General features: G+C 42.7%; 1 protein-coding gene across 1 annotated transcript in view; it reads left to right on the top strand.

Annotated features, from left to right (window-relative positions):
* The window catches only part of FAM110B (family with sequence similarity 110 member B), a 101,974-nt gene that overhangs the window by 23,875 nt on the left and 55,440 nt on the right, over window positions 1–22,659 (top strand). The window contains exon 2 of the mRNA XM_066624993.1: window positions 11,519–11,660. The gene's annotated coding sequence lies outside the window, so the exon portion shown is untranslated. The remainder of the gene's footprint in view (window positions 1–11,518; window positions 11,661–22,659) is intronic.

Raw genomic sequence — 22,659 nt, 5'->3', positions numbered from 1 at the left:
ATGGCTCATCTGCATTTATTTGAAGAAGCTTCAGTAGATTTGACACACTTCTGAACTGGTTGGTGGCAGCAGTGCAGTTATGTTGCTTGTGCCTCACCTTGGCGTACTCCTGTTTAGTAAACTCAGATTTAGCGTTTCCCTGTTTTCTGGATTGACAGTTTATGTAGTCGCTCAGTTTGCTTCGCTCAGTTTGCAGGTGTAGTAAAGGTCCACCTTACTACATGCTGTGGCCTTATACCATCCAAAAAGTAGCACTAATTCGCCTGCTCATGACAGCAGTTATGCCACCGACACCCTGCTTTTCCTTACTTGTGTCCTGTAAAGACACTTCTGCTTATTAGCCTTATTTAGTTTGTGTCTACATGAGAGCTTCTCTACAGTGCATTGATGATGCACACACTTAATTCCACCCCCTCTGATTGTCAAGGGTGTACATCAAAGGCACACTACAGAGAAGTTTTCATGAATGATTAGGGCTTCTGCCTACCAAAAATCTGGTAAATAGGTCTAAAAGAATAAAATTCTCCCCCCCCCCCCATGAATGTGTCTTTGCTTGCATGATGGTTCTTGAATTTTGCATTCCTTTGGGCATAATCTGTATTTTCCTGGAAAATAACTTGCATATCAGGGACACTACCATAAACAAATGATACAATCTTCTGTCCCACTGTTGTTGTTTTTTTAGTTTCTGATTGCGTCAAGTCCTCTGCATAAGGGGAAGGAGCGTGGGAAGTAGGAATCAAAAGGGAAAATTAGGGCACCAAGAAATCTAAAATCTTCTTGAGAATATTATAGTCTGCGTCCTTGTGTGACCTATACAAACGGAAATGGTATCGTGTGTCTTATATCCAATTTCTTGTTCCTACCATGCTCTCAAACTTAGATGCGATAACAGATGGGATGAAGGAAACATTTTTCCTTAAAACGTCATCTGTGTAGTTATTCTTAAATTTGAGAAAATTACATTTCTGCTTGGAATCGTGTTCTATTTAAAATTTGTGGGTAACGTAATTGGATCTGAGCTTTGACTTTTCCTCTTTCCACAGTTTAGATTGTAAGGTTTTCTTGGCTTCCTTATTGAGTTCTCAAAACCATGTATGTGTGTATGTCCCAATCATTGCTGTCTTGAGCTGCAGTACTGCACACGCTTTCATTTTGAGTAAGCCTGATTGAACACAATATTACTTCAGAGAACACATGGGTGGGATTGTGCTGCTATATCAGTTCTTTTTAATTTTCCAGATATAAATTGATGGGCACTATAGTGTCAGGTAATGATGAGTTTAAAATGTTAGATCTTGGATCTATGTTGTGTTCTTATTTGATTGTCTTATAATTTTATGTTTTTTCCCTTACTAATGAACACTTTCATTTGTATTCTGTAATCGTGTGTTGCCCCTTGAGTGCTGTCTTGTTCAAGCTGTGCATCAGTACTGTCCCTCTTCATTTTTTCTTGGCCACGTTTAAGGGGGAGCACCAAATAACTTCCTAAGGGTTTCTGGCAGTATGTGGGAGAATGATGGGAAAAGTTTCTCCATCTGCTGCTGTAGAACTTCCTTGTGTAAAATCTGTTTCGTATTAAGTGAAATTGTAGAAGACATACACAGATGGGTTTCTTCCAAGAGAACTGAATGTCAAATACACTCTCACAAGTAAGAAGTATAAAAATACTAAACACGGAGTAATGGCTACAAGGTGACTAAACATGTAATGTGTACTTCTTTGTATACATTTGTCATTGCCTTCTGTTCTAACATTTCAGGGTTGTCAAAAGATTGCCAAGGCAATGACTTTGGAGCAGTGCCGAACTGAAATGGGGGAGAGATGTTTTTTTGTGAAGGCTTTTACGCACATCCCCATTAAAAATACTCTCTCTTGACAACATTTTTTTCTCCTCTTTGTAAAAGGGGACAGACATGTCACCAACACTTGCTCATTCTGTTTAAAAAAATAAAAACCGTCACCAAGGCAGTTGGTGCCAAGCTATCACTCTGCACAGCATCTTGAAGCAGGTTTGTTGTAGTGGCACACAGATGCTCTTCCAGGTGAAAGTAATATGGTTAAGTAACACCCATTCAAAGTGCACTTCTTTCAGTGGCATTTACAGTCAGTTCTCATTATCCACTTGGATTAGGTTCCTGGAAAACCTAGTGGATACTGAAATAGCAGATACCAAATCATTGAGCCTATGGGGAAAACAGGGTTAGGTTCCAGGGGACCCTCTTCACCATGAATGTTGTGAACTTAAATCTTAACTTGAAGTCTGTGGGGCTGAATGATAGTGTGGGCTCATCTACATTTACAACCTCTGATGCTTCCTCTCCTCCTTGCTGGATATTCCTTGATGCGTTGAAAGTTGTGGCAATAGTGATTTCTCCATGCTGGCCGTCCTCAACTCATTGGATGTTGCTGGCCCAACGGTGAGGCTTCAGAATTCAGCAATGGGGCAGAGGTTACTTCACCTATCCTGCTCCTCCACCTCTCTTGGTTCCTTCCCTGGGCTTGTCCCAGCAGCAGAGCAGCTCTCAGCCTTTCAGAGACCTCTCATTGTTGCCAGGGTTGTGGAGGTTCATCCAGAGTCCCCAGGATGGTGCCCAAGATATTGGGGCAAGTTTGGAAGTGGACACAAATGTGTCTGACAATTCTCCATGGGCCAATACCAATTTGATGTGTAAAATTGACCCAATCCAGATAACTTTCAGCTTGCATTTGCACAGTATTTGTGAATAATGAGTAGCAAATAACAAGGAATAGGTGGCAATTCTGCCATTCACAGATAGCAAATTTGCTTATAAAGAGAACTGACTGTATGTCTGAATGCATGTTTGGCCACTGTTAATCCTGCTTAACAGTGTGCAGCTGTTGCTGAGCCAGGGCAAAAATATCACCACATAGTGCTTGCAGGGTGTGAATCTGCTGGCAAAGCATATTAAAACAGGCAGCATCCATTTTGGTTGCCTCGGTGATGGCCTCATGTAGTGACCTAGCTAGTGGGGGGGGCAGGGAACGGTCTGCCTCAGGTGCCACCCTGGGGGGGTGATACCACTAGTGACCAAAATCACTAAAATCATGGTTGTTGGGAGTAATACTGTTATATATCCTTTGATGCGTAATTTCATGCAGAATGGAAGGAAACAAATTGGAGATAAATATCTCAATTCAATCAAAAGTTGTGGCCAAAAAAACCAGAAAACAAAAATGCAACTGTCTTATGTAACAAAGTGCAGTTTCTTATGTACAACAAAGTACAATGTGGGGCTGCCCTTGAAGACGGTTCGAAAACTGCAATTAGTGCAGAATGCGGCGGCCCGTGTAGTTACTGGAGGTAGGCGGTTCTCCAGCGGCTGCACTGGCTGCCCATTCGTTTCTGGGCCCAATTCAAGGTGCTGGTTTTGACCTTTAAAGCCCTATACTGCTCTGGGCCAAGGTATCTTAGAGATCGCCTACTTCCGTACAATCCAGCTCGTCTTCTTAGGTCATCAGAGAAGGCCTTTTTACAAGTGCCGCCGCCTAGGGAGGTACGTGGGGCAACGGCTAGAAATAGAACCTTCTCAGTAGTGGCACCAATGCTATGGAATTCCCTTCCCCTTGACTTAAAAATGGCTCCCTCTCTTGAGACTTTTCGGTGAGGCCTGAAGACCCTACTGTTTAAACAAGCCTTCTGAGTTCTCGGTCTTTTTAACATCTTTTCAACATCTTTTAATTTTTTACAGGCCTGATTCTTTTATGACTTGCTGCTCTATGCTCTTTTTACCTTTTTACTACTTTTTATCTGACTACTATTTTTATGATATGTGTTAATATGCTTTTATCTGTTTTTAAATTATGTTTTTAATCTGTTTTAACCTGTTGTAAGCCGCCTTGAGTCCCTTCGGGGAGAAAGGCGGGGTAAAAATAAAGTTATTATTATTATTATTATTTCCCTAACTCAAAATGGATGAATGAGAATGATTGTTCAAAGAGCCAATGAAATGTTGTTATAATGCAGCATGGAACTAATAGGATATTAGCAAGGTGACACCGGGGTGTGTGTGTGACACCAGTGTTTGTGTTGGGGGTTTGTGTGAGCACTACCTTAACTCCAGAGCCCAGTCAACCAGGTGGACCCTGGTCTCCTGGTTGTACTGGCCTCTGTGGCCAAGGTTTGCTGGGTAGGTAGACCTAGGCTCCCATCCAGACTTAGAGTCCAGATCTACTTGCCAGGTAGATCTGGCCTCCTGATTGCCCTCTGGAGCCGCCTCTTACAGGCAGGTAGACCTGAGCTGCTGTCCAGACTTGGAGCCCAAATCTACCTGCCTGGTACACCTGGTCTTCCACTCCAACTGTTCTCTGGAGCTGCCTTTTCCAGACAGGTAGACCTGGACTTCTGTCTGCTCTTGGAACCCACTTGGAATCTACTTGTTGGGTAGACCTGGGCTTCATTCAAGCTTCTTCTAGGCAGGTAGACCTGGCCTCCTATCTGGACTCGGTGCCCAGAGCTACCTGCCGGGTAGACCTGGGCTCCCATTCTGACTGGTGCCCAGTTTTACTTCCTTTCCTGGTGGGCACCTTTACCCTCTGACAAATTAATTTTGTCATATGGCAGGGGGGCGGAGGAGGTGTGACAAGAATTTATGGGCCTTGGGTGTCAAATGACCTAGCTATGCCACTGGCTACATGTTTTGTCTTTCTCTTGCATCCCATTCAGAGTTAGAACAGTGTGAATCCTTTGTTTGCCATCAGTAACATTCAGGTAACCAAGTCTGGTTCCTTGATGCCATGATATTATTATTGGCTGGGACTGCACAGAAGAAAAGATACAATCTAAAAATGGCATTGAAGCAACATAAATTTGGGTCACGACAAGGCACGCAATGAAAAAGGACTAGTATGATGGGAACTTCTTTGACAAGCTTTTTGCACCTCTTATAAGCATCTCTTTGCACTTTCTGAAAATGTTCAAGTGTGAAAATTTTGGTGAAGCTGTCTTCAATCTGAAAGCTACACACAGGTGAACCCAAAGCTAAGTGCTGATTGAGATTTCTGCTGCATCAAAATATTGGTGCCTGATAATGAAACAAAGTGGTGATCATCTTATGCTGTTATGCAGCAGGCCCCATTTTCAACTATCACAATTTCTAGGTTTTCAGAATGAGGAGCTTACCTTTGGTGGTTGGGAAGATAGCCCATCATGTTGCGGTTTCAACTTCCAGAAAAAAAACACCAAAGGTGAAGAGACTTGCCAAAACTGAAGAATAGAAACATCTGTGTGCAAATGAGCTTTTACATTACAGGAGATATACTATCCTACCAGGAGCCGAAATACTACGTATATAACTTCCATAGTGGATAATGACTTAAACTTCCTCACATGTTGAAGGTATTGCAAATGTTTAGCATTAATGGCTACTCTGAGATGTAGAAATGGGTTTTCTGTTTTTTTTATTTGAGGAATAATGGATGATTGATAGTGTTGGTCAAGCTGCTAAATCAGGTGGTCTGTCTTTGTACTAGGAGGAATTATTTAATAGAAGAGTAATGTTTAAGTGTGTCAGTGTTGTCTGTAGATGAGCATATCTGTAATTAGCACAACATGAATTCACGGTTTCTCTACTTAATGGTTCTCTTACTGCGTCCATATTAGGTCACCCTGTATTCTAACCCCTGTGAGTAAGAAAATGAAAGAGATCTTCCATTTTGACACCATCACAATTGTTAATACTTTTAATAGTTGCAAGGAATTTTGCCCAAAGGTTTGCAATTGAAAGAGGTGTTAAGGAGACAAAGGTATGAGAGCAGGGTAAATAGAAAGCTTGCTTTGTATCCTTTTTAAAAGATGACTGATGTTCTTCGCTAGTGAATTTTTATTGACTGACCTTGTGATTTAGTTATAATGGAATAAACACAAGAAAAATACCATAGGTAAACAAATGGGGAATTTTCAGTCTGAAAACTCAATCATAGTCACCAGTGCCTTCTTACTTTGCTGTCAGCACAGCCTCATTTTTTTCTTTTCCCAAACCTCTGTGGCTTTTTGGGGTTAGAGTCCTTTGCCCATATCTTGGATTGTGTGGTAGAGAATCAGTCAGTTTCTGGCTCTTTGGTCTGCATTCAGTGTATAATATGATTTCTCCTTTTAAAGGCCAGGGGTTTAATCTCTTCAACAGTCAAGATTTCAAGTCCTTAAATTCAGGTGCACATAATGATTTGATCAGTGGCAGACCTCCCAGCCCTGCGCCCTGGGGCAAGATTGGCAATGGCACCCCCTACAGACTGTCACCACCCCTCATGCAGAGATCCACCCCCCCCCCCACTCACCTGAGGCTCATGGAGACTTGCACAACTCATGCCTGTGTCAGGGAAGCCTCCTTCACGCTATAAACTGTGCTTCCGGAAAACCGGGAGCACAGTTTCCAACCCCATCAGAAGCCACAGAGAGGCTACCGCAGCGTCCTAGAGGCTGGTGCCCGGGACATTTGCCCCATAGACTGAATGGGAAGTCTGCAACTGGATTTGATTCATTCTGTAGACTCTAGTGCTGTTAAATGAGATATGATCCGTGTTAGACATTTAGCAGGTCATAGAAAAAGTGTAGTTGGTTGCAGGTGGACCATATTTTGTTAAACCTAAACTGCAGTCCTGTGCTTTGCACTGAAAAGAGAGATCCATCATGTTCAGTGGGGCCTGCTCCCAGGTAGATGTACGTAGGTGTGCAGTCTTGGGATAGTTTTTCACTAAGCAGTTGTAAAATGTGGTATTTGATAATATAGTGTAAGAGGAAATAATCTTACAGCAGTCTAGCATTTTAATTTGTTTTATTAACGCATTTGGTCATATCTTTTTTTTCCTCCTGCAAAATCAATATCATAGGTGGTAGATTGAAAAAATGGATTACAAACTCTTTCTGTTGATCTGAATGCATGAAGTGTCTCTTGTGCGATCTCTGAGGATAAGAAATCAGTCCAACCTCATAAATTGTCCCAAACTAACCTTGGCTTGTTTTGAGAACTTAGTACTGTATACTTTCACAGGCAGTGGAATGTATACAACAGAGTACAGAGGGGTCAGGATATGTCAGTTGAGCAAACTGTAGCTAATACGGACAGCGCTGATAGCATAAAATGTCATGATTTGGGAGGGCTGGGTTTCTCAGTAATTGGGGATTACAGAATTGTCAGAGTTAAAGATGAGGCTGATGGTGCATCAAAGAGACACCCAAACAGCACCTTCACATTTAAAAAAAAAAACAAACCTTAGGTTCAGCTGTAATATAGCTAATGCTGAAAAGAGTGTTATATTTAACAAATGAGTAAGGAGGATCTCTGAGTTGTTCAGTGTCATCTTTGTTCCTGCATGATAAAACTTCGGATGTACAAATTCTTGTTCAAATGTGAACTTGCTCTAACCCCCTCCATGTATCAGTGGATAAGGGACAAGAGAAGGTAAGATCTGTCATTACTGAGGATAGGGGATGGATGGTGCTTGCACTGCCCGTGAAGGCAGTTGTCCCAATCTGTGGCCAAGCAGGCTGTGTCCTCCTTGGATGCAGTCCCAAAATGGTCTCAGTTCTATACTTAAGAAAGTGATCAGACTAAGGAGCATAAAAGCCGAATTTTTCAAAGTTGGCAGGGGTGGGACACCCGACAGATCGGGCACTCAGGTACAGCTTGGAAACAGTTACACTGAATGCACATAACTTATTATGAGGCTGTTTTTACAGGCATGTGTGATAGGCCTGTCTTTATACAGTTACGTCACTTTGCTACTGTTAAACCCATTGCTTGCTATTCGCAGTTGGTGGCCAACCTTTTCAGCAAATCTCCTGCAAATCACATCCAAAGTATGACATGCCACCTACTGAGTTCATTTCAGAGACAACTGGAGAAGTTTAGATTGGCAGCTCAGTCTCTTATAGCCCAATCCTACTAAGATCTCACAATCCACTGCCATAAGACTGGAGCCAGTGTCATAAAAGCTGCACCACCACTACTGTGGGCCCATCGGTGTGAATGTTTTTAGACTCCACAGCTCACCCAGTACGTGCCTGAGCAGGTCAAGTACTGGCAAGGGGTGATACAGGGGAGGTTTAGGGCAGGGAGTTGGTCAATCCAGGGGACATTCAGGGGTGAGAAGGGAAGGAACTAGGAGGCAGCAGTGCAATTCAAGATCCCATCCCCTTTTCCCAGCCTGATACACCCCCTGAGGCTCCTCAGCAGTGTACATCCAAGGAGACCAATTGACAGCCAGGCAGCTTACAGGGACGTAAGTAAAGAGGTGCTACATGCTATGGGCTGGCGGGGAATTGGATTGGACTGCCTACCACTCTGCAAAAGTAGCTGCCTCGTATGTAAGTTCTGCACCCTGGATCTTGCTATGGTTTCCAATAGTCTCCTGAGTTGGGCAGGTTCCCAGTGTGGGACAGGTATAAAAAGCCATAGTTAGACCTCATGCCATCTTCCACTATGCTGCCAGCTTTCTGCTGATCCTATATCTATAAGTTTAGGAGCAGCTTTGCATATGGAAATTAAGCATGGGGAGGTTTTTTCTGGTAGGAAGTATAGCATGTCAGGCTGCAGTTTAAAGATAAATCTTTAGAGCCGGGGGGGGGGGGAACTTGGATATGGCACATACTACTGCAGCCAATGCCACTTCTTGCACTCATATTGCAGATTGGACACACATGGTGCAGTTAGTCTAGTAGCATCACTCCAAAGAGTCAGGCAAAAGCACTTCCCAGTGTTGCTACCAGAAAAGATTTACCTGAAAGTATTGGTTGAGCTTTTTATATGCAACTCTTATTCTCAGCTCTGCCATTCCCTCATAAGAACAGTGCCGCTGAATCAGGCCATCGGCCCATCTAGTCCAGCTTCCTGTATCTCACAGCGGCCCACCAAATGTCCCAGGGAGCACACCAGATAACAAGAGACCTGCATCCTGGTGCCCTCCCTTGCATCTGACAAAGCCCATTTCTAAAATCAGGAGGTTGCACGTACGTATCATGGCTTGTAACCCGTAATGGATTTTTCCTCCAGAAATTTGTCCAATCCCCTTTTAAAGGCATCTAGGCCAGATGCCATCACCACATCCTGCGGCAAGGAGTTCCACAGACCAACCACATGCTGAGTAGACAAATATTTTCTTTTGTCTGTCCTAACACTCCCAACACTCAATTTTAGTGGATGACCCCTACTTCTGGTGTTATGTGAGAGTGTAAAGAGCCTCTATCCAATTATCTTTCCCATGCATTATTTTGTATGTCTCAATCATGTCTCCCCTCAGGCGCCTTTTTTCTAGGCTGAAGAGCCCCAAACGCCGTAGCCTTTCTTTATAAGGAAGGTGCCCCAGCCTAGTAATCATTTCAGTCGCTCTCTTTTGCACCTTTTCCATTTCTACTATGTCCTTTTTGAGATGTGGTGACCAGAACTGGACGCAATACTCCAGATGTGGCTTTACCATTGATTTGTACAACGGTATTATATTAGCTGTTTTGTTCTCCCTCCCATTTCTTAATGACAAGTGGGACCTGTTCTGCAGCAAAATGTTGCCTCTTCCCAACTCTAATGGATGACTGGCAGCCCTGCTACTGGAACCCTTGACTTGGAAGGGTCTGGATTTGAACAGTGCCTCCTTCATGCAATGCATGACTTCTGCCACTGAACCTGACCCCTACTCAGGTTCAGCAGACATGACTTTCATCTCCAGAAGTTAATTCTTTCCCTTTTTGCCTCAGAAGATAATTCTGTGTGAGAAGGTATTTCCACACATTAAGCATGCTTGAATAGTATGGAACTGAGCTCCACCCTCCTTTAAAGTGTGTTGAGATGTTTCAAACATTACCTATTTTTACCCCAAGAGGAGCAAAACTTTTTTTTTTGCTGCAAAGAGGAGCAAAGCTTAATTAGGAGGCTCCCTGTTATCTGAGTGCAAAATGTAAGAAGTGCTGTAGCATTTTCTGATTCCAACTAAAAAGAATCTGAGCTTTAGAACTGAACATTTCCAGCCGTCAAAAGTCCAAGGAAGATACTGGTGTCACATTCACAATGGTGAATGTGCAATCTGTAGAGCTAGAACTGTTTGCTAGAGAGAGAGAGAGAGAGAGAGAGAGCTTCTGACTGCAGATATTATTAAACCTCATTTTCTAAAAAAAAATCTCCTCTTCTAGTTTGAAATTCCTGTGGTCCATGTATCCCAGTAGCTTTGCTCATACACCAGCTGGCTTCTGCATTTTATGGTAAAGGCACATCCATCACTGGGTCATTTCTCTTGGCACAAGGCTGTAGGAAGGCTTCAATGGTTTATGTGTTTAGCACTTGCTTTCTTGCCTGTGAAAAGAGATTCTGTATCAGTTTTGGTAGTTCTTGAGGGCAAAAAACATGCCTGCATTGTTGTTTTTTTAAAAGTTGATATTTACTATATCTGTTCCTAGTAAGACTGTTTCTAATGTTTTGTTAAAAAAAAAGTTGAAAAACATATAGGGCACCTACAGGAGATATTTTAAGGATGGGTGCTTAAACACTTCTATGTAAATCAATTGAATTTAAAGGTGTTTAACTTGGCTAGATTGTTCACAGGGATGATTCTTTTCTCCCAACCCCAATGGTTAAATGTTGTTGTAGTATTGTAATGCTCCTTGACTTTTAGGATCTTAAATGAAATTTAAGATTTTGTGTATATGATACAGAGTTGAATTATTATTCATTTGTTTTATTGGCTTGTATTTAGCCAACCTTTAAAAAGAGAGAGAAAGAAAAGGGTTCAGAGTGAGAAATTTTTAGAAATAACAAATGCTAAAACCCTAATGCGCTAGAGAGCAGTGGTTCTGAAACTTAAAAGCCTTTCAAGCTTTTTACGCTCCTAAACAGAGTCGGGGAGATCTGTTGGCACGTGCACAGAGTCTTGGACAGCCCCAGAGCACCAATGTTATGTGAGACATTGAGAAGCGCAGCGCTAAAATAGATTGTGGCCACCTATGGTGTACTCATGGAACCCCTGAAGGGGTCTCAGGAATCCCCAGGACTCCTAGGACCACACTTTGAGAAATACTGCGCTAGAGGGTGAATCCTCAATTGGATGTACTTTTATCCATTTTGTTTCTGTTCAACTCTTGTCTCTGTTGAATCCTGGCCATTGTAAACCAGCCCAAACAGTATCTTAAGACTTCAAGTCATGGTCATAGACTTAGAGGAAACCTAACATGTCAAGATGAGTGTTTTTGACAAGAGCTCAGGTAGAAGTTATGCCTTTTAGACCAGCCATTTTCAACCATTGTGCCATTGTACACTGGTGGTCTGCAGGTGTGCCGCAGGAGTTTGGGGGAGGGTCATTTATTAGTAGATTCATTCATTCAACCCCCCTCCCCCACCAACAGCATGGTGTTCCTTGTCAGTTGTCGAAAAACTGATGGTGTGCTTTGACAATTTTAGTACCTTGTCCATGTGTCATGAGACGAAAAAGGTTGAAAATCACTGCCTTAGGCAAATGAAACTTCTGAAAATATGGACCTATCAATCTGACTACCTTCTGCTGCTCTTCTCTCCAGGTACTGCAGGAAGTATCCTGAAATTGCTGTCTGAGAGTTGTCCCTGATACAAGAACACTTTCCGATTTGGAGCATCACCTTGTGTAGAGAAACCACCTGGGGAACAGACTGGTATAGAGAAGCTCAGGAAGTGCTATAGCTGGTGAGAGATTTCTATATGTCTATTACATTGTTTGCTTTGTTGTAATAATTATGTTCAGTTGTACAGACTTGGGCTTAGTTTCCACTAAAGTGGTACAGCTCTATTTTGATTATGCCACTTGGTTTGCAGGTGAGAGCTAACAAAAAAAAATTCTACATAAAGAAAACTACTATGTTAAGTAGAAGCTAAAATGTTTCTCTACCATTAGTTTTCTATGTACAGGGGATTTTTTCTTTCAAATTATAGAGTGCTGTTTAACCATGTAACCCCATCGTGCAGTCTGAAGTGATACAATTCATATACCGCATCAGAGAGAACAAAACCCAGAGTAAATGGGGGCTACAAATTGCAAAACGCAAGATGCACCGAGAATCCCATTTTAAAGTTTGGATTGACAGCATCTTCTGCAGAATACAACAGTTTCCAGTTATGATCTCTATTTTGGTGCTTTTCCAGTGTTGGTGTCAACAGTCGCCTATCTTTCAGTCGTAGTAATGATTTGTGTATGTACAGCTCTTTTAGACTGTTCAGCTTTGCATACATTGTCTTGTTGTAAATTGTGTTTCAGGAACCACCTGAGATAGATTGTCCCCATACTGCATGTCACAGCTGAGGGTGAGAGCTCAAGGCAAGCTGGCCCATCAGTTGATTTGTCAGTCTGTTAGCTATTGTGCTTCACCAGTTCTCTTGTGCACCAGTTCTTGGCACATAATGACAACATACTGGGATAATTTGTAAGAGGATTAAAAAAAATGACAGATTTAGTTACTTGTAATCATGAATATTGTTAGCAGTTATATTGATTTTTGAATAAAACTAATCACTTAATATCAATTGGGAAATTCTAAGTTCCATAAACTTCTCTTATGGAAATATAAGTGGTTGTAAGGGATTTGGAAGGTCTTAGTCTGTCCTACTATAATGCCGAGTTTCCATTTTTCAACTTTCAGTTGTCCGCATAGCTGTAGTTGGAGTGCTTGCAGTTTAATTACAGTGGCATTGTACTAGCTATTCTTGTTTTGTGGTCCTTGCTGCCCCCTCTGCATTCCTTGTTGCTAGAGGTGTTCTCCCAGTCTCCACCAGTGCTTTTCTTGGAATCAGTTTCTTCCTAATCCTTGGATGTTACCATGGCTTTTAGGAAAGCATTATGAACTTCATCTTGTTGCACAGAAGTAGCCTTTCATAGCTGGATTGAAAGTTCTATATCGTGCCCTAGTTAGGCCTTAACAGTTGAACCATTTCTTCAGTGGGATTTGTTAACATTTTATGTTTGTGTTCATCTTTTGGTTTTTTTCCTTTTTCCTAGTATACTACCAATTTGTTTATCAAATGATATGAAGAACCTTCAGACTATAAAGTGGATCTATTCTGATTGGACTGAATTCAGTTAATTTACAGTGCACAATCCTACTCATGTCTGCTCAGAAGTAAATCCTGTTTTGTTCAGTGGGACACTTCCAGGTAGGCATGTATAGGATTGGAGTTTTAGAATTATGTCTAGAGAAGATGGAACTGTGGTTTGTACATGTGATGTGTGTGGAGGAGGATATGACTATAGGGGTGAGTTAAACAGGCAGGTAGGCAGAACCTGCTACCTGCCTTAATTACATGTAAGGACATTCTTTTTTAATAACAGTAACAAGGAGAGATTCTTGCAAAAACCTCTTTTTCTTTCCTGCTGTGGACTTCTTTACTACCCACTTGTTGCCACCTTATATTTTCCTATGGTAACCTAGTGAGGTATAGATGTGCTAGTGATCCCAAAATATGATATTAAATGGAATCAACAAAAACAAAGTTCGTTTGCTAAAAATAGTATGTAGGTTGTTTCATTTGCTTAAATGTTTTGTTGCTGATGAAGATACTCTAATTCTAGTTGTCAAGGGTGACTCGAACCTGCAAATATTTCAGTTCTCTAAATGGTTTAGATAGCCAGTTGTCCTTTCCTCTCCCCACCCCAATCACACACTGGAGGACTCCCCTAGAAAGCAAGTTGGCTCCAGTTGGTTTCTCCCCCCAAGTTGGTTTCTCCCCCCCCCCCCCCCCAGAAAGCAAGTTGGGTCCATACATCAGGCATATTCAGAATTTTGGAAGCTCTTTCCTGAAGTTTTCAGGTCCTTGTGCATAGGTCCTCATGCAGCATTAGTTCTTGGGACACTAATGCTGTTGCTGAATCGGCATATGAAAACATCATCAAGTAGGCAACTCCTGTCTCGTCAGTCAGAAATGCTCCTAGAAAGGCTTCCTTAAATTCTTTTCCCTCAGCTTCTTCAATGATTATCAGCTGCAAATTCCTCTCCTGGTCTTGGTATTTCAGTCTCTTCTTCCTGGCAACACTTCCTCTCAGATCCCAGCAGCAACTGACAGCAACCTCTCTCCCTGACTCTGTTTCCCCCTTTATCTAGTCCTTCTCCACCTCCGTGATCATTCATAGGATGCACTGTCTCAAGGCCACTGAGCATTGGATCTATTGTTGGAAACCAATGAGAACTCTTGAATGTGGTCACTGGTTAATAATAATAATAATAATATACAGTATTTATATACCGCCTTTCTTGGTCTTTATTCAAGACTTTATTCAAGGCGGTTTACACAGGCAGGCTTATTAAATCCACGCAGGGATTTTTACAAATTGAAAGAAGGTTCTCTCTTTCAAGAACCACCACATTCAAGCTGTTACACTCCGATCTGGTTTTAACATTCTGGCCTCCATCCTCCCACGCTCCGAGCAGATGGAACAGCTCAGCTGCAGCTTGTCAGCTGCTTCAAGGTCGCACGGTGCCGGTGGCCTCGAACTGGCGACCTTGTGGATGTTAATCTTCAGGCAAATGGAGGCTCTACCCTCTAGACCAGACCTCCTGGTTAACCAATCAGAACTGTGGGTCCATAAAGCCTAGTGAACCATCTAGATATCCCTTGCATGCTGACACAGTTTTGTCATTTTTGAGTCATTGGTGTACATTACTGTGACTGACAAAGCCACAGTAAACTGACTTTACTGTAAACTGACTTTACACAGTAAAGTACTGTAAACTGTACTTTACACAGTACACTGTGACTGACAAAACTCTGAGCCTGTTAACACTAAGCAGGCCAAGTTAGATCAAGGCCTTTTATAGTCTCCATGTGTTTTCAGCTTTTCCCTGGGCATTATTTTAATCCTTCCCCTCATTCCCTCTGAACAACTTATGTCTCCATGTGTTTCTGCCTTGGTCTGTATGTTTTCACTGTGCAAGAGGTATCTGGCAAACAGTTCATAGTTCTCATGTGGTTCAACATGCCTGTATTATAGTTTTCATGTGTACTGTAAATAAGGTCAGTAAAATTCATTCATTCCTATAAGTTCTGTCTCTAATATATTCATTTATGTAAATCTATTCAAACTTGAAATGTAAATTAATTATTTTTTCCCAGCCCCCAACACATTGTCAGGGAGATGATGTGACCCTCCTGCCAAAATGTTTACCCATCCCTGCTCTAGGGGATGCTCTTGTGGGCAATTTTTCATCAGTGTGAGATTGGGAGGTGAACCCAACATATCATTAGGAGCAGGCCCAGTACAGGGCTTTGCCACAGGGCCTCCAACAGTCTAGAATCTGCACCGTTGATAATAGACTACCATCTGCTCAAAAGCATGGAAAGAGGGCAGACATCATGACCACCCCATAGCCTTAAAATTTTCCATGACCAAAGTCTCCAGTCAGTCTTTAGCAATTATCTGGAATAATAGGAAGCAATAGCAATAGGAAGCACATGGTTGGATCCCTTATTATTTCTGGGTTGTCTGAGAAACGAGTGGAAATCTGTTGCCAAATCATTGATGTGTATTTTTCAAGATCTCTGATGCTCTGCTTCCTCCCTTCAGAGATGATTTATACTCTGTCTAGGATTCTTTGGTATAGTAGGGTTCCAAACAGATGTCCCTTAGCAGCTGACTGCATCAACCGATATTTGGAGAGGGAACAACTTGTATCAAAGCCAAATTTGTAACACTCTGGCTTGCAACCTGCCATAGTTATTTGACTGGCACCAAGAACAATTGCAGTGACCTACAGTAATAAAGTTCATCAAAGTTAAATGTAGACTATTTCAAAAGGATGTTGCCAGCTTAGCACTTAGAAAATGAATAATTGAGTAAATACACTTTGCTCTTCTAAATGGGGCTTTCTCCTAAATGAAGCATCATCAACTTAAAAATACCCTTTGAATAATGCAAGTGGCTTTTTTCCTAGCGATTCTTAAAACTCCATGGTGTTTATGTTTTAGGCAGTAGCTATTCAGTACCAGATTCCTGACACTGAGAAATGGAAATAATATTGAGCATCTCTTGATCACAGCAGCACTGCCGTGTGCTAAAGCCCTTCATCTTCCCACATCCTGTTTTTGATCTGTCGGTTCTCTTTTGAGGTTCACATTTAGATTTTGTTTACTATGGAACAGGGTACAAAAAAGGAAGTGAAGTATCTCTATAACAATTAAGCTGTTTTAACAACTGTATCAATGAAAGGCCATAACATAAAATGAATGTGTAAAACATTGTGAAATAAAATAATGAAAGCACAGTTTACAACAGATTATTTGGCTAATCACCATGCCAGAAATTGTTTCCCAAATGCAACATTCAAAAGTTGTTTCATGTGGGGGCACAATCTGCCTGTTTATTCAATACAATTTACTATGTTGGTGGTTTTTATGGATGGATTTTCAACAAAAAGGTCCCAGAGTATTTTGCATGACAGTAGGAATGAGAAAGTGGTGCCCTCTCCCAAATGGGGTTGCAAAAAAAATCACAAGAGAGACCCCAGCAGTACTGCTAGAGGTGTGCTGGAATGATATAGTAGGTTCAGCTGTGTTCTTTAGGAATTACCTTGTGGACAGCCTAATCCTCCCTAACTCCCTGAGTGACAATGCAGTAGTGGAGATATGGCTTCCTCTGCATCCTGCAGGGACGTTTTGGCAGCTGGAGATCCACTTTGGGTAAAGGGATACTTGTCCCCTTACCCTGGGATAAGTTCTAGCAGCAGCTATGGGTCAACTTGCGTGAGCAATATCACAAGCAGAAGTCTGCATTAATCACTGAAAGTGGATCAGTCCCAGGAAGAGGGTCAGGATTTGGCATGCACCACTGCTGCTGATCCCTCCCCCTTCTGGGCCTGATCCACCCGTCTTCCGACTCTTGTTGCCTCCTGTTCCACCCATCTCCTGCTCTGTTGAACCCTCTCCTTGTCTCACTCCAACCCCTGCACTAGTGCACCTCTTCCAGTGGGTATCCATCAGCATATGGAACTAGTCAGTAATCACTTGAGGCAGCAGCCAGCCCTCATGCCCTGGCCTAGTCACATTTGCAACGGCAGTAAAGGAGGTTTTGCCAACAGAATGTGTGTTCCACTGGCATAATCCTTCAATAGGATTGGGCCACAAGGCTGCAATCCGATACACACTTCCCTGAGAGCAAGTCCTGCTGAATAGAGTGGGACTGACTTATGAGTAGACAGCCACAGGATTGTACTGGAAGCATGCTGAAGATCGGCCTTCAGACTTGAGATAAAGGTGGGAAGTTCTAAGGTACTTCAGTATGCATGGCAAGTGTAATGGGCAGAAAACTTGCCTTGAATATTGTTCTTCATTCCAGAAATTCAGTGTGTTCCTTTCCTCCTCCTCTTCCACAACAGTGGGTAGAATTAAAGTACTTATAAAAAAACACTGTGAATGAAACAATTGCCAGGCATAAAAAAAAATGCAAGATTCTACTTTAAAGTTGTCAAGGTGATGCTTGTCCTAGTTTACTTCCCTTTACTGAAGCAGGTATTAACTGTTGCTGTAGTCTGTGTAAATAATTGATCAAGGATACCTTACTGGTTACGTGAAGTGATATGTAGCTTGTTTACTGCTCAGAGCTGCATTCAGCCTTTATTGTATACAGCCTTGCCTCATCTGTTTGTGATTTTTCATTTCCCCAGAGGAGAGTCCTGGCTTTTGCTTTGGTTTCCTCCATGATTTAAATGAATACTTCAAAAATCAACATTGCTATTAAGCAAACAACTTCCCAAAAAGGCATTCCTACGAACTCTCTTGACTGTACAAGAGATGTTTTCTCCTAAGTCTGAATTTGCTGCCTTCACAAACATTAAACATGAAGGCTTTGCCATTCAGTATTCTGTAAGTGGAGGCTCCAAAAGAAATGAAAACAGAACTGTGTATCTGCCTTTCTGTTATGGAAGATGTTTAATTTGTCTTCCGAAGCCAACCTTGAAAATGATGTAATTCAGCTGAAGCAGATTTATAATGCCTTTTCTCCAGAAAGCAATACGGCTTGAAGGGGGCTGTCATGGGAATTGGCTGACTGAGATTCAGATGTGTTCAAATGTAAACCTCTACCACAAACCCCAAGTAATGACTCTTGGTTTTTTGTTTTTTAGTCAGCACTTTAGCTCCAAGATGTTATGGGGGAAGCTTTAATTGACTGCTTTGTTTCCTTTAGGAACTTACTGAAATTTTGCTCTAGCAAATGCGATGCTCTAAAAATGCCCTGCTATTCTTTCTTGCCTTGTAGTTTTGTAAGAACGCGGGAGGGCTTTGGAAGAACCCAGGACAGTGTGCTGGGGATCAGACCAAAGCGGAAGTTGAGATAGATGGAGCCACCACCTTGTCTAGTTTTTATAAACTTTGCAGACATTGCATGACTGTGGGTGCTCTGCATATTTGAACAGATGCCCAGATTTTATCTACATAGGTCGCAGGCTTCTCCTGAGTTGGTCCCTTGATCCCTTTAACTTGTCTATGCTGGCTGGAAGTGTCTCTCCAGGGTTTCAAGCAGTTGATTTATTCACCCTACAAGGAGTGAACCTGGGACCTTCTGCATGCAGTTATGTACCCTATCACCGAGCTCTCTCCCTGATATAGCTATTCTACAGAGTACCGGTACCTCAAGAGCACATTTGTTTACCAAATTGGCCATAGTGATTGGTATCATATTTGTCATAATGGCTTTGTAAGTCCATCCCCCGTGTCCCGTCCCCCCCAAAAAAAAAAGACGAAAAAGAAAGGCTGAGTCTTGGCATATGCCTAGACCACAGATTTTTTCCAATGCCCAGGGCATGTTCAAAACTTCCAGGTACTCAGTCCACAACCAAAAATAAAAATTGCGCCCCAGGGAAAATGTCCTTCCTTCACAGATGCTCCCAGTGACAGAGACTTTCTCAGAAGCTGTTTCAGAAACATTTTCTGAAACAACTGGGAGCTGAAATAAAAGTTTCGTAGGCCAGGGAAAACATACAGCAGGCAAGACAGGTACTTTATTTGTGTAGCAAGGAAATGTCCTATTCCCATGCTACCAGAATGGATAGCAATAATTTTTTTTTGCTTGCCTCACAGCAAGATGAGCTCTCAACTTGGTAGGTCTGTGGTAGGTCTGTAGGGCTGCAATTCTATATGTGCTTTCCTGGGAATGAGCCCCATTGAACACAGTGACAGATACTACTCAGAAGTATCATTTCATGGGACATTCTCATCCAATATTTTTTTTCTTGTATTTAAAACATCATATGGAACACTGAAAACTAGCGATGTCATTCGGATAAAATCAAGCAATCTATCTGTCACTTTAGACAATGTTATACTAACTTTCTCCAGTTTGTCATCAGGCTTGTATGTATTTTGTTCCTTACTCACACTTCCTGACAGGGAAACCACAAAACAATGTTTTGTACTCAACAATTTGCAATGAAATATGTTGAAAGGGAACAGTGTTGGGTAATATTTTGTGTTACTGACACATAAGTTTCCAGAGGCTTTGTGATTGTTTCTAATGGGAACTGAACAACTAATTTTGTAATTAGTTGTAATAAGTGACTAGAGTTATGACTGGGTTATGTGTGTTGTGGTTTGTTCATTTGTTTTTCAAGAGACCTCATTGGCTGTGGGGATTAAAGGTCATAGGCTATAAATTGTTCAGTCAATAAATCAGGAAATCAGCCAATCTATTTGGTCCCCATCAAGCCTGTGTAAATTAAATATACTGAACCGTAATGTCTGCCTCCATTTCTGAAGGGACGGTTGACAATTATAAGTGTCCATCAGCTTCATTTTCAGAAAGAAAGTTACTTATGTATTTGGAACATATGTAGCTTAGAGATCCTTGGAATTTCTCAAAGTCTAACTTGTGTAGACTTTGTATAAATTCATGAACTTCTAGGAAGGTGGGGTATAAATTTTTTAAGTAAAATAAATAAGCCCTTCTGGTTTTAGCCCTAGTTACACAATGCACACATATGGTGCCTGAAGCAACTCTGCATGTTATTAGTGTGCTTCCTGTGCGCTGTTTTCTTACCCTCCCTACCTTAGGCTTGTGGCTGCTCCCTTTACTGCCCCTGCTTCACCATGCTTCCTTCTCACTCACCTCTCACCACCAGAGAGCCAGAGCCCAAGGGTCAGAGCCTTGGAAGAGGAAGTGGACCTGAGGGAGAGAGAGGAGAACCTTTTTTCAAATGTGAATGGAGAGAGGTGGAAAAGGAGGTAAAACTGATAGCTGTCTCCTTCTAGGCTGGTTCATGACTATCCCATATGGAGACGGAATGGTCACCATGGGAGGGGCAGGTAAGCCTAGGCCCCCCTCCACCTCCCACAGCCACTAATAAAAAGGAAAGATGAGCAACTTTTGTGTTATGGGAAGGCTGACCAAAGTCAAACCCTGTGCGAGGGGCAGGGAGATTTGGAATTATCTTGTGCATCAGCTGTTGCCAGATGCTGCAAAAGAGAGATCGGATACTGTATGTATGTTTTGATCTGACTTGGTAAGGCAAAGTTACCTTTATGCATGCTCTGTGTTGTTATGAATCCCTTCGGCCTATTAATAAGAAGGTTTGGGATCTAATCTTTTACACAGTCATGTTTCAGCCTTTGGTTCTAGTTTGTACATTTGGTATTTTAATACTTTGTTGGTTTACTTGTAAAATAAATGTTTGCATTTTCTTTTAAGTTAACACAAAAAAGTGTGAATGTTGGGCTTGCATAGAGAATAATCATACACAGGTGGGGAGGTGAGAACATGTTGGCAAACCGTATTCCCTGTACTACAGTGTTTCACTGCATAGAAGAATGCTGTACCTGAGCATAGAAGAATGCTGTACCTGGAGAGGAGGGAAACAATCCCCTAGGGGGGGACCCCTTCTCCAGGGAATGGGCCCGTATCCGAACGCACTCGGGATACTCCTCGGCAGGAGGGGGGTCGGGGGCTTCTTGTAGTGGGGGATTCGATTATTAGAAACATAGAGAGGGGGGTTTGCGACGGATGTGAGGACCGCATGGTGACTTGCCTGCCTGGTGCGAAGGTTGCGGACATCACTTCTCGTCTAGACAGACTGGTAGACAGTGCTGGGGGAGAGGTAGCGGCTGTGGTGCATGTCGGCACCAACGACGTGGGCAAGTGTAGCTGGGAGGTCCTGGAGGCCAAATTTAGGCTTTTAGGCAGGAAGCTGAAAGCCAGGACCTCAAAGGTAGCGTTCTCTGAAGTGCTACCTGTTCCACGCGCAGGGCCAGCTAGGCAGGCGGAAATCAGGGGTCTCAATGCGTGGATGAGACGGTGGTGTAGGGAGGAGGGGTTTAGATTCGTTAGGCACTGGGGAACGTTTTGGGACAAGCGGGGCCTGTACAAGAGGGACGGGCTCCACTTGAACCAGAATGGAACCAGACTGCTGGCACATAATATTTAAAAGGTGGCAGAGCAGCTTTTAAACTGATCGCTGGGGGAAGGCCGACAGGAGCCAAGGGGCATCCGGTTCGGGACTCCTCATCCCTATGGGATGAGGATGGGGAGGTTAGAGAACAACAAGACAAAGGCAGAGTAGGAGAAGAAATTGGGAAAGGTAGCGTGATGGGATGTGATAGACGGTTTGGCACAATGAGAGGATGCGGGGACAAAGGAGTGAATAAGCAGCCCATCCTAGGGCATTCCGTGTACAAATGCTTTTATGCGAATGCCCAAAGTCTACGAGCAAAGGTGGCAGAACTGGAATGTCTGGCGACAAGGGAAAACATTGACATAGTGGGCATAACGGAAACCTGGTGGAATGCGGAGAATTAGTGGGATACCACAATCCCGGGCTATAAACTCTACAGGAGGGATAGGCAGGGGCGTGTTGGAGGTGGGGTGGCCGTTTATGTTAAGGAAGGGATAGAATCCAGCAAAGTAGAGATTGAAGGTGGGTCTGACTCCACCGTAGAATCTCTGTAGGTTAAATTACCAGGCTTGTGCAGTGATGTAATACTGGGGGCGTGCTATCGTCCTCCAGACCAGAAATCGGATGGGGACCTTGAAATGAGGAAACAGATCAGGGAGGTGACAAGGGGGGACAGGGTTGTAATCATGGGGGACTTCAATTATCCTCATATTGACTGGGTCAATTTGTGTTCTGGTCACGATAAGGAAACCGGATTTCTTGACGTGCTAAATGACTGTGGCTTAGATCAGCTAGTCACGGAGCCCACCAGAGTACAGGTGACTCTGGATTTAATATTGTGTGATATGCAGGACCTGGTTAGAGATGTAAACGTTACTGAGCCATTGGGGAACAGTGATCATGCTGCGATCTGTTTTGACGTGCATGTTGGGGGAAGAATACCAGGCAAATCTCTAACAAAAACCCTTGACTTCCGATGGGCGGACTTCCCCCAAATGAGGAGGCTGGTTAGAAGGAGGTTGAAAGGGAGGGTATAAAGAGTCCAATCTCTCCAGAGTGCATGGAGGCTGCTTAAAACAACAGTAATAGAGGCCCAGCAGAGGTGTATACCGCAAAGAAAGAAGGGTTCCACTAAATCCAGGAGGGGGCCCGCATGGCTAACCAGCCAAGTTAGAGAGGCTGTGAAAGGCAAGGAAGCTTCCTTCTGTAAATGGAAGTCTTGCCCTAATGAAGAGAATAAAAAGGAACATAAACTGTGGCAAAAGAAATGTAAGAAGGTGATACGGGAGGCCAAGCGAGACTATGAGGAATGCATGGCCAGC

The sequence above is a fragment of the Tiliqua scincoides genome, chromosome 4 (genome assembly GCF_035046505.1).
Source record: "Tiliqua scincoides isolate rTilSci1 chromosome 4, rTilSci1.hap2, whole genome shotgun sequence".
In the NCBI taxonomy this organism is placed as follows: domain Eukaryota; kingdom Metazoa; phylum Chordata; class Lepidosauria; order Squamata; family Scincidae; genus Tiliqua; species Tiliqua scincoides.
This window is presented reverse-complemented; position numbering and strand designations above follow the sequence as displayed.